Below are 12,815 nucleotides of genomic sequence, written 5' to 3' on the forward strand. Positions count from 1 at the left end.
TTGGCACACCCGATAATAGTAGTTAATGAGGCACCCTCTCAAACATCCTAAACAAGGCGACTGCTTCCATAGACCCCCAACGTCGAACGGTTATGTTGAGCGGAACACAAGGACGACCTAGATTAATTCGCGGCGAGGCGCATGATCGACTTTTCAGCTTCGATTTGGGTACAGAAATACCCGAACCAAAACCCACAGGACCCTTTAGCCGAGGGGGTACGCGTATCACCGCGAGAATACATACACGCCCATACCTATTCCGCGTACACGCCCGTACATCTTCCGCGTACACGACCGTCCCTTTCTCTTCCGCGTACACGACCTTCCCTTTCTCTTCGGCGTACACACGGGTCCACGCCCACGCGCACAGTCCAGAAGAGTCCACTATTTTAACCCCACTCGGCCGCATCTCCTCCCCACCATCCCCATTTCTGGCAAAAAGCAGAGGAGAGAAAACCCTAACCCTAGTTCGACCAAAGCCTCTCTTTCCACTCCCATTTCTTCATCGGAGCACAGATCCGGCCATGGACATGAACTTGGCTGCGGCTGCTGCTGGTTTGGAGGGCGGAGAGGGAGCGGGAGCGGTTGCGGCTGCGGGGCCGGCTGCCGGAGCGGGAGCCGAAGCGGCTGCGGGAGCGGGAGCGGTTGCGGGAGCGGCTGCGCCTGCTGGTGCGGTGGCGGACGGCGGAGCGGGACCGGCTGGTGCTGATCTGGGCGGCGACGCTGATGCGGTGGCTGCTGCGGAGAGGGAGGCGATGCTCAAGGAAATCGACACCTTGTACGAACTCAGCCAGTACGTCGAGCCCTGCGAGGTAAAGCTCTGTCTCCCCTCTCAGATCTGGTAACCGCTGCTATGTCGATCTAGATGCGCGTGGAGGCTATGTCGATCTGGTAACCGCTGCTGTGTCCGCGAGTTCATCGAGCCCTGCGAGGTAGATCTACTTCCTCGGTCCATAAATGAGTGGATGCGCATGGTTTTGAAGAGACCTTAAACTTTTTGTAAACAAAAACCCTCATTCGTTTAATCATTTACCTCTCCGGAGATTGCTGAAGCTTTGGCTCTTCGACTAGCGGTGCTGATAACTAGAAATAGGGGTTTTTCAAATGTGATGTTCGTCACTGATTGCTTTTACTTGATCCAGCGACTAAACTCCACTGTGCCTGATCGGTCTCAGGTGGGAGTGTTGGTAAAGGACATCAAACTAATGGCTGCAAACTTCTCTGTTGCATCTTTTAGCATGTTAAACGCTCCAATTATGAATGAATCGGCACACATTTTAGCTAGATCCTGTAATCTAGCGTCTTTAGGTTTTATTTCCAATTATGCTCCGGCTTGCATCCGGAAGACCCTTTGTATTGATATGAGTTAATCAATAAAGTGTCGTATTATGTCAAAAAGGCTGCTCATTAATTAAGAAGATGCTATGATTTAGGTGCTAATAAATGTTGTGCATGCTAGTAACCAATAAACAACATTGAGAAACCAAAAATGATTTATGGGGGCTGGGATCAAGGCATGCACTAGGGGTCTAAACCTAAAAAATATACCAAGAAGTCTAGATATACACTTATTTGTGGATTTCATTACAAGTCTAGATGTCTACTTATTCTGAGCTCCTAGTAAAGAACTATTTGTTCCAAAACACATTACAAATAAGGCCTCCTTTCATTTAATTTGCTAATTAATCACATCCTATAATTACTCCTTGCCCCAATGCATGCCTCTCTCCTATTTTTTAGGTTGGGTGAAACGCTTTCTTCACATGCAGTGAGCTAAAATGACGATCCACTTGCCCTCTTTAATAGAGACATTTAAAGGAAAAAATCAAAACAAGCTGCTGATTGGTTAAAGCGGTTCAAAAGTGAAAGGTTTATTTTTCTAACATGGTTTCGTAAAAATTGTCACGCCACGAAATGTATATAGAAATAAACTTTGGAAAAACAGAATTTACAAAAAACGAATCATGAGGAAAAATTGGAATCTATGGGCAGAGCCAATTCGGTGATGTGCCCCTGGTGCTGCAAAACTAATAAGGAACACACATTTGTATGTAGTACTATGGTGGGAATTGTTAGCTACCTCTCATTTTTTGCGACCAATTGTAATAGTTCTATGTTCCAGGTGAGGCATATCCAATGTCTCATCGGTTCTAATTTTCTTGTAGGATTATTCCTCATGTGTAGTCTATTTTGTTCAATGAAATGAATACTGCCCTTCCATGTATGAAGCACATGACTAACTAATTTTATTTGCAGTACAACACAGATGATGACGTCGACGAGGACAACTTTGAGTCCTACGTGCAGAGGCAGGTCAAGGGTTTCGAGTCTCGGATTCTGAAGACACTGCGTAGGGGAAGGCATGCTTGCCCCTTCTGTCCCTACAAGGTGAAGGACGACTTGATGGCTTCCCTTGAGATGCATGCTATGGACACTCGCCACAGCGCCCCGCGACTGGCAGGGCAAGGCTGACCACGAGGCACTTGCAAGGGTTTCTGCAGGGTCCTCGCCTTCCCCGTTCCGGCAGGATCCTCAAGAGGCGTCGCAACATGTGAACCTACCATGCATGCCTCAGCCCGATGCCTCGCCGCCGTATATATGTTATGTCCCTTGGAGCTTATTTCTGTCCGGTTGTAATGGATAACTAAGAACTTTTAGGTTTAATGTGTGTATGTAGAACCTTAAGTTCTACTTATGGAATGTCTTAGTAGTAAGAACTTATATCTCCATTGTTATGCATGAATGGCTTGTTTAGATAAATGCTAGTTATAACTGTTATGCATGAATGCCTTGTTTAGATAAATGCTAGTTATAAATGTTATGTATGAATGCCTTGTTTGTTATTCTTTTATCTAGATAAATGCTAGTATAACTGTTATGCATGAATGCTTTGTTTGTTATTCTCATGTATAGATTATTTTTCACATAGACTGCTCAGTCTCCGTAGCCAAACTTGTTCAATCCCTCGATAACAAAGTCATTGCCACGTAGAGATGTTACCTAAAATCAACAAGTTTGATTACCATAGAAGCTACGGGTAAGAAAGAAGTAAAAAATAGTCACATATTGGTAGAGTTGTGAACCCTTAACAAATAGTCACATATGAGCTTGAGGTAAAAAATAGTCACATATATGTGTACTTGTGATTATTTCGACGTTGACTAAATAGACCATGCACCATTCCGTGTTAAGTCTCCTAGAATTCTCACGTGAAATAACCATGCACTCAGTTGGACTCACCCTGGCATCCCCATCCACATCCACATCCACATCCATCCACTTGATTTGGCATCCCCATCCACTTGATTTGGCGCAAAAGTTCATGTTTTGGCCTAAAACCCTATATTTGGGGTGTCTGGGTGCAACTCACCATGGTCTACCCCATATTATTCATGTAGATTACAAGGGTAGGAGTGTGGGGCATGCACCATGGCATTTTTATTTCAATTTCCACAAACTAATACATAATTGGGAACGTGGTTTACACAAAGACATAATTAGGAACATGGTTTTCCATAATTAGTTTGAACCATGGTTAACACAAATATAAAAAATTGCAAAAAAATAAACATAACTAGGCCTTGCATTGAAGGTTTCGTGTGTTCGCTGCCAAGAAAGAACACTCGAGGGCACACCCAGTCACCCAAACTGGAAAATCCAGCTGGTGATGGTGCCCCTGTTGGTTCTTGCGAGGGAGAACAGACAGAAACCTCCATGCACGTATTCGCTGCGAAGAAACAACACTCTTCATCAGTCATCCTCCTCGTTGGTGTTGTCGCCGTGGTTGTCGTGGTTGTCCCGGCGGCAGCGCGTCTCGTCGAAGACCTTGACGCTCATGTCCCTGTTGCCAAAGTAGGAGAACAGGAGGATGAAGCTGGCTTCGAGGCTGTGGTGGCGCGCGAACTTCTCCCAGCCGATGTGGGGGTACATATTGCCGCGCGCGTCGTAGATCACGTCGACGATCCACCGATAGAAGCCGGACGAAGCCTCCCGCAGATGCAGCGTGCCCGGGCGATCGTCGTCGGCGACATAGATGACGAAGGAGTCAGGAAGCCTCTGGATGCCGCGTGGGTCGCCCTTCAGGACGAGGACGAACTCGAATAGCATGGGCCCTTCCACGTCCATCTCCGGCGATGAAGCCGATGGTGTGGCAGGCAACGGCGAGCGTGCAGCTCTACCGCGGCCACGACCACGTCGGCCTCCGCCTCTCCCAGCCATGGCGTCGATTCTTGTTGAGATGGTGGCGGCTAGGGTTGGGGAGTGATACGTCTCAAACGTAACTATAATTTCTTATGTTCCATGCTAGTTTTATGACAATACCTACATGTTTTGTTCACACTTTATGATGATTTGATGCATTTTCTGGAACTAACCTATTAACGAGATGCCGAAGTGCCAGTTCCTGTTTTCTGCTGTTTTTGGTTTCAGAAATCCTAGTAAGGAAATATTCTCGGAATTGGACGAAATCAAGGCCCACGATCTTATATTTCTACGAAGCTTCCAGAACACCGGAGAGGCACCAGAGGGGAGGCCCAGGGCCTCCACACAACATGGCGGCGCGGCCAGAGGGGGGCGCGCCCCCCTACTGTGTGGGTCCCTCGTAGCCCCTCCGATTCCGACTCTTCGCCTATTTAAGCCGTCCTGACCTAAAACATCGAGACGGAAAAGCCACGGTACGAGAAACCTTCCAGAGCCGCCGCCATCGCGAAGCCAAGATTCGGGGGACAGGAGTCTCTGTTCCGGCACGCCGCCGGGACGGGGAAGTGCCCCCGGAAGGCTTCTCCATCGACACCACCGCCATCTTCATCAACGCTGCTGTCTCCCATGAGGAGGGAGTAGTTCTCCATCGAGGCTAAGGGCTGTACCGGTAGCTATGTGGTTAATCTCTCTCCCATGTACTTCAATACAATGATCTCATGAGCTGCCTTACATGATTGAGATCCATATGATGAGCTTTGTAATCTAGATGTCGTTATGCTATTCAAGTGGATTTTACTTATGTGATCTTCGGAGACTCCTTGTCCCACGTGTGTAAAGGTGACAGTGTGTGCACCATGTGGGTCTCTTAGGCTATATTTCACAGAATACTTATTCACCGAGTTATGATTTGAGTTGGATGTCTTTATGAAATTGTGGTGTGTTAGTACCTCCTATGAATGCTCAAAGTGACAGCGTGGGGTGTTCATTAGTACTTGGGAATACATCTTTAAGGTTTGCCTACATGATGAATTAGAGTTCGTTATCTTGCCAGAGAGTAATTCGGAATAGCATAGTGAAGTGCTTATTTATATTCCATTATGATTGCAATGTTGAGAGTGTCCACTAGTGAAAGTATGATCCCTAGGCCTTGTTTCCAAGCACTGAAACTCCGTTTATTTACTGTTCTATTGCATGTTTACTCGCTGCCATATTTTATTCAGATTGCTATTACCACTCATATACATCCATACTACTTGTATTTCACTATCTCTTCGCCGAACTAGTGCACCTATACATCTGACAAGTGTATTAGGTGTGTTGGGGACACAAGAGACTTCTTGTATCGTGATTGCAGGGTTGCTTGAGAGGGATATCTTTGACCTCTTCCTCCCTGAGTTCGATAAACCTTGGGTGATCCACTTAAGGGAAACTTGCTGTTGTTCTACAAACCTCTGCTCTTGGAGGCCCAACACTGTCTACAAGAATAGAAGCACACGTAGACATCAAGCACTTTTCTGGCGCCGTTGCCGGGGAGGAAAGGTAAAAGGCACTCATACTCCGGTCCCAGGTAACTAAGTTATTTTCTGGTGCCGTTGTGAGTGCTCGAAGCTATTTCCTTTAGATCCTGCAATTGCATCTTTTTGTTTCTTGTTTACACTAGTTAGGCATAATGGAAAGCAACTGTGAGCTTTTTAATCTTTTTCCTGAGTTAGAATTGTTTGCTGCGAAAATTAAAAAACCTATGGAATCTTATTTGCATGCTAGTAGCAAGGATATTAGTATGAACGCTTTGAACACCATTGTTGCTAATGATATGGAAAATTCTAAGCTTGGGGAAGCTGGTTTTGATGAGCATGATATTTTTAGTCCCCCAAGTGATGGGGTTCGTAGCATAGAAAACAAAAATTTTCCTACCGCAAGACGAATAAAACCAACAGATCTAATCTATGGAACACCCAAGATCTAATCTACAAGATCGAAGCAACGAGATGGAGATGAGACTAACCCTCGAAGATTCCAAAGTCTACGAGATTAATCTCGTTGTTGATGTAGACGATCGTCCCCGGTGCTGCAATCCGGCAGCACTTCCGTACTCGGTCGCGCGTATGGTGTCGATGAAGCTCCTTCCTCTCCCCGTTCCAGCGGGCAGCGGAGGTGTGGTAGATCTCCACGGAATCCCAGCAGCACGACGGCGTGGTGGTGGTGGTGGAGAAGAATTCCTGTAGGGCTTCGCCTAAGCCGGAGCAGGAGAAACTGGGAGGGAGGAGAGGTGGCAAATTAGGGTTGCGTACGGAGCAGCTTTGGCCGGCCAAACTATCCCACTATATATAGTCGGGAACTAGGGTTAGGGTTTCACAAAACCCATCTAGTGTCGGCGCCTGGTGGGCCCACACAATACCCTGGCGCGGCCTGGGGCCCCGCGCCGGCGTGTTGTGTGGCCCACCCCTGGCCTTTCTCCTTCTCCCCTTTGGACTCCGTCTACGTGACAGAAAAATAAGAACCTCTGTTTTTATTTCGTCCAATTTCGAGAATGTTTCCAGAACAACTTTTCTTGAAATACAAAACAGCAGAATTCTTCCAGAACAATTCCGGTCCTCCTCGTGATGTCTTGGATCCCATCCGAGACTCCGAACAACATTCGGTCTCCATCTCATATTCCGAATCTACCTATGCGACATCGAACCTTAAGCGCGTCACCCTACGGTTCGTGAACAATGCAGACATGGTTGAGACTCCTCTCCGAGCAATAACCAATAGCGGGATCTGGAGATCCATAATGGCTCCCACATATTCAACGATGACTTAGTGATCGATTGAACCAATTACATACGATGCCAATTCCCTTTGTCTCGCGATATTTTACTTGTCCGAGGTTCGATCATCGGTATCTCCATACCTTGTTCAACCTCGTTACCGACAAGTACTCTTTACTCGTACCGCGGTATGTCATCTCTCATGATCTAATCATGTGCTTGCAAGCTAATCAGACGACATTCCACCGAGAGGGCCCAGAGTATATCTATCCGTCATCAGGATGGACAAATCCCACTATTGATCCATATGCCTCAACTCACACTTTCCAAATACTTAATCCCATCTTTATAACCACCCATTTACGCAATGGCGTTTGATGTAATCAAAGTACCCTTCCGGTGTAAGTGATTTACATGATCTCATGGTCGAAGGACTAAGACAACTATGTATCGAAAGCTTATAGCATTTTGAACTTAATGACTCGATCTTATGCTACGCTCATTTGGGTGTGTGTCCATTATATCATTCAACTAATGACATAACCTTGTTATTAATAACATCCAATGTTCATGATCACGAAACCATGATCATCCATTAATCAACAAGCTAGTTATACAAGAGGCTTACTAGGGACTCCTTGTTGTTTACATAACACACATGTATCAATGTTTCGGTTAATACAATTATAGCATGGTATGCAAACATTCATCATAAACACAAAGATATTATAATAACCATTTTATTATTGCCTCTTGGGCATATCTCCAACAGTCTCCCACTTGCACTAGAGTCAATAATCTAGATTACATTGTAAGGTACCTAACACCCATGGCATTCTGGTGTTGGTCATGCTTTGCCCTTGGGAGAGCTTTAGTCAACGGATCTGCAACATTCAGATCTGTGTGTACTCGCGAATCGAATGAAAACGCAGCTTGATATGCTTCAGCTTCTTGTGTGACCTTGGTTCCTTTGCATTGGCGATGGCACCCGTGTTGTCACAATAAATGACTAACGGGTCCAATGCACTAGGAACCACACCAAGCTCAACAATGAACCTCTTCATCCATACCGCTTCCGATGAAGCCTCTGAAGCCACTATATATTCAGATTCTGTTGAAGATTTCGCCACCGTGCACTGCTTGGAACTGCTCCAGCTTACTGCCGCACCATTCAATATAAACACGTACCCAGACTGAGACTTAGAGTCATCAGGATCGGTGTTCCAACTTGCATCGGTGTAACTGGTTACAACGAGCTCTTGGTCACCGCCATAACAAAGAAACATATCCTTAGTCCTTTTCAAGTACTTCAGGATATTCTTGACCGCTGTCCAGTGTTCCATTCCTGGATCACTTTGATATCTGCTGGTCAAACTAACAGCATGTGCGATATCCGGTCTAGTACATAGCATGGCATACATGAGAGAACCTACTGCCGAAGCATAGGGGATTTTGCTCATCCTTTCTCTTTCATCTGCCGTAGCTGGACCTTGAGTCTTACTCAAGACCTTACCTGGCAACATAGGTAAGAACCCTTTCTTGCTTTCATCCATTCTAAACTTCTTTAGAATCTTGTCCAGGTATGTACTCTGTGAAAGGCCTATTAAGCGTCTTGATCTATCTCTATAAATCTTGATGCCTAAAATGTATGCTGCTTCACCAAGGTCTTTCATTGAAAAACACTTATTCAAATAACCTTTAACGCTGCTTAATAGTTCTATATCATTCCCAATCAATAATATGTCATCTACATATAATATCAGGAATGCTACAGAACTCCCACTCACTTTCTTGTAAATACAGGCCTCACCATGAGTCCGTATGAAACCGAAGTCTTTGATCACTCTATCAAAGTGTAGATTCCAACTCCGGGATGCTTGCTTCAGTCCATAAATGGAACGCTGAAGTTTGCATACCTTGTCAGCATTTTCAGGATCGACAAAACCTTTGGGTTGTACCATGTACAACTCTTCCTCAATATCACCATTGAGGAACGCCGTTTTGACATCCATCTGCCAAATCTCATAATCGAAAAATGCAGCTATTGCTAACAAAATCCTCACAGACTTTAGCTTCGCTACAGGTGAGAAAGTCTCATCGTAGTCAACTCCTTGAATTTGTCGAAAACCCTTTGCGACAAGTCGAGCTTTATAGACAGTAATATTACCATCAACATCTGTTTTTCTCTTGAAGATCCATTTATTCTCGATAGCCTTGCGGCTATCAGGTAAGTCTACCAAAGTCCATACTTTGTTATCATACATGGATCCCATTTCGGATTTCATGGCTTCTTGCCATTTGTTGGAATCTGGGCTCATCATCGCTTCTTCATACGTCGCAGGGTCCTCATCATTGTTGTCCACAATCATGACATTTAGACAGGGATCATACCAATCAGGAGTGGTACGTTCCCTCGTCGATCTGCGAGGTTCAGTAGCTTCCTCGTTCGAAGCTTCATGATCATCATCATTTGCTTCCTATCCTATCAGCGTAGGCTGCGCAGAAACTTCTTCCGGCACTGCGCTCTTCTGATCTATGAGAGAAGGTTCATCAACCTCGTCGAGTTCTACTTTCCTTCCAGTCACTTCTTTAGTGAGAAACTCCTTCTCAAGAAAGGATCCGTTCTTGGCAACAAAGATTTTACCTTCGGATCTGTGATAGAAGGTGTACCCAATTGTTTCTTTAGGGTATCCTATGAAGACGCATTTCTCCGCTTTGGGTTCTAGCTTGTCAGGTTGTAACTTCTTTACATAAGCTTCGCAACCCCAAACTTGAAGGAACGACAGCTTAGGTTTCTTCCCAAACCATATTTCATACGGTGTCGTTTCAACGGATTTAGATGGTGCCCTATTTAAAGTGAATGCGACTGTCTCTAATGCATAACCCCAAAACGACAACGGCAAATCGGTAAGAGACATCATAGACCGAACCATATCTAAGAGAGTTCGATTACGACATTCGGACACACCATTGCGCTGTGGTGTTCCCGGCGGTGTCAACTGTGAAAGTATTCCGCATTTCTTTAAATGCATGCCAAACTCACAACTCAGATATTCGCCTCCGCGATCAGAACGCAGAAACTTAATCTTCTTGTTACGCTGATTTTCTACTTCACCTTGGAATTCCTTGAACTTCTCAAAAGTCTCGGACTTATGTTTCATAAAGTAAATATATCCATATCTACTCAGATCATCCGTGAAGGTTAGAACATAACGATAACCACCGCGCGATGCTACACTCATTGGTCCGCACACATCGGTATGTATGATTTCCAATAAGTCTGTAGCTCGCTCCATTGTACCAGAAAATGGAGTCTTAGTCATTTTTCCCATTAGACATGCCTCGCATCTGTCAAGTGACTCAAAGTCAAGTGACTCAAGAAGTCCATCGGAATGGAGTTTCTTCATGCGCTTCACTCCAATATGACCAAGTCGACAGTGCCACATATAAGTAGAATTATCATTCAATTTAATTCGCTTAGCATCTATGTTATGAACATGTGTATCACTACTATCGAGATTTAACAAGAATAAACCATTCATCTCAGGTGCATGGCCATAAAAGACATTACTCATATAAATCGAACAACCATTATTCTCAGACTTAAACTAATAACCGTCTTGCATTAAACAAGATCCAGATATAATGTTCATGCTCAACGCAGGTACTGATGTCTACGGGTGCTTCTATTCTTGTAGACAGTGTTGGGCCTCCAAGAGCAGAGGTTTGTAGAACAGCAGCAAGTTTCCCTTAAGTGGATCACCCAAGGTTTATCGAACTCAGGGAGGAAGAGGTCAAAGATATCCCTCTCATGCAACCCTGCAACCACAAAGCAAGAAGTCTCTTGTGTCCCCAACACACCTAATATGTGCACTAGTTCGGCGAAGAGATAGTGAAATACAGGTGGTATGAATAAATAGTAGCAACGGCACCAGAAAAGTGCTTTGCCTAGGACAGTAAACAAGCAGTAGTAACGCAGCAGTAGTAACGCAGTAAAACAGTAAACAAGCAGCGATAGCAGTATTTAGGAACAAGGCCTAGGGATCATACTTTCACTAGTGGACACTCTCAACATTGATCACATAACAGAATAGATAAATGCATACTCTACACTCTCTTGTTGGATGATGAACACCATTGCGTAGGATTACACGAACCCTCAATGCCGGAGTTAACAAGCTCCACAATTCAATGTTCATATTTAAATAACCTTAGAGTGCATGACAGATAAACACGACTAAACCAAGTACTAACATAGCATGCACACTGTCACCTTCACACTATGTAGGAGGAATAGATCACATCAATACCATCATAGCAATAGTTAACTTCGTAATCTACAAGAGATCACAATCATAGCCTACGCCAAGTACTACACGATGCACACACTGTCACCATTACACCGTGCAGGAGGAATAAACTACTTTAATAACATCACTAGAGTAGCACACAGATAAATTGTGATACAAAACACATTGCAATCATAAAGGGATATAAATAAGCACTTCACTATGCTACTCTGAATTACTCTCTGGCAAGATAACGAACACTAATTCATCATGTAGGCAAACCTTAAAGATGCATTCCCAAGTACTAATGAACACCCCACGCTGTCACTTTGAGCATTCACAGGAGGTACTAACACACCACAATTTCATAGAGACATCCAACTCAAATCATAACTCAGTGAATAAGTATTCTGTGAAATATAGCCTAAGAGACCCACACGGTGCACACACTGTCACCTTTACCCACATGGGACAAGGAGTCTCCGGAGATCACATAAGTAAAATCCACTTGACTAGCATAATGACATCTAGATTACAAGCATCATCATATGAATCTCAATCATGTAAGGCAGCTCATGAGATTATTGTATTGAAGCACATAGGAGAGAGATGAACCACATAGCTACCGGTACAGCCCCGAACCTCGATGGAGAACTAGTCCCTCCTCATGGGAGACAGCAGCGTTGATGAAGATGGCGGTGGTGTTGATGGAGAAGCCTTCCGGGGGCACTTCCCCGTCCCGGCGGCGTGCCGGAACAGAGACTCCTGTCCCCCAGATCTTGGCTTCGCGATGGCGGCGGCTCTGGAAGGTTTTCTCTGGTTTCGTCGAACGTCCTAGGGTTTTCGCAACTGAGGCTTTAAGTAGGCGGAAGGGCAGGTCAGGGGGCCACACGAGGGCCCCACACGACAGGCCGGCGCGGCCAAGGCCCAGGCCGCGCCGCCCTGGTGTCTGGCCACCTCGTGGCCCCACTTCGTAAGTCCTCCGGTCTTCTGGAAGCTTCGTGTAAAAATAGGCCCCTGGCCATTGATTTCGTCCAATTCCGAGAATATTTCCTTACTAGGATTTCTGAAACCAAAAACAGCAGAAAACAGGAACTGGCACTTCGGCATCTCGTCAATAGGTTAGTTCCGGAAAACGCATAAATATGACATATAATGTGTATAAAACATGTAGATATCATCAATAATGTGGCATGGAACATAAGAAATTATCGAACATCGGAGACGTATCAGCATCCCCAAGCTTAGTTCCTGCTCGTCCCGAGCAGGTAAACGATAACAAAGATAATTTCTGGAGTGACATGCCATCATAACCTTGATCATACTATTGTAAGCATATGTAATGAATGCAGCGATCAAAACAATGGTAATGACATGAGTAAACAAATGAATCATAAAGCAAAGACTTTTCATGAATAGTACTTTCAAGACAAGCATCAATAAGTCTTGCATAAGAGTTAACTCATAAAGCAATAAATCAAAGTAAAAGGTATTGAAGCAACATAAAGGAAGATTAAGTTTCAGCGGTTGCTTTCAACTTATAACATGTATATCTCATGGATAATTGTCAACA

Source organism: Lolium perenne, chromosome 4, assembly GCF_019359855.2.
Source record: "Lolium perenne isolate Kyuss_39 chromosome 4, Kyuss_2.0, whole genome shotgun sequence".
Taxonomy (NCBI): Eukaryota; Viridiplantae; Streptophyta; class Magnoliopsida; order Poales; family Poaceae; genus Lolium; species Lolium perenne.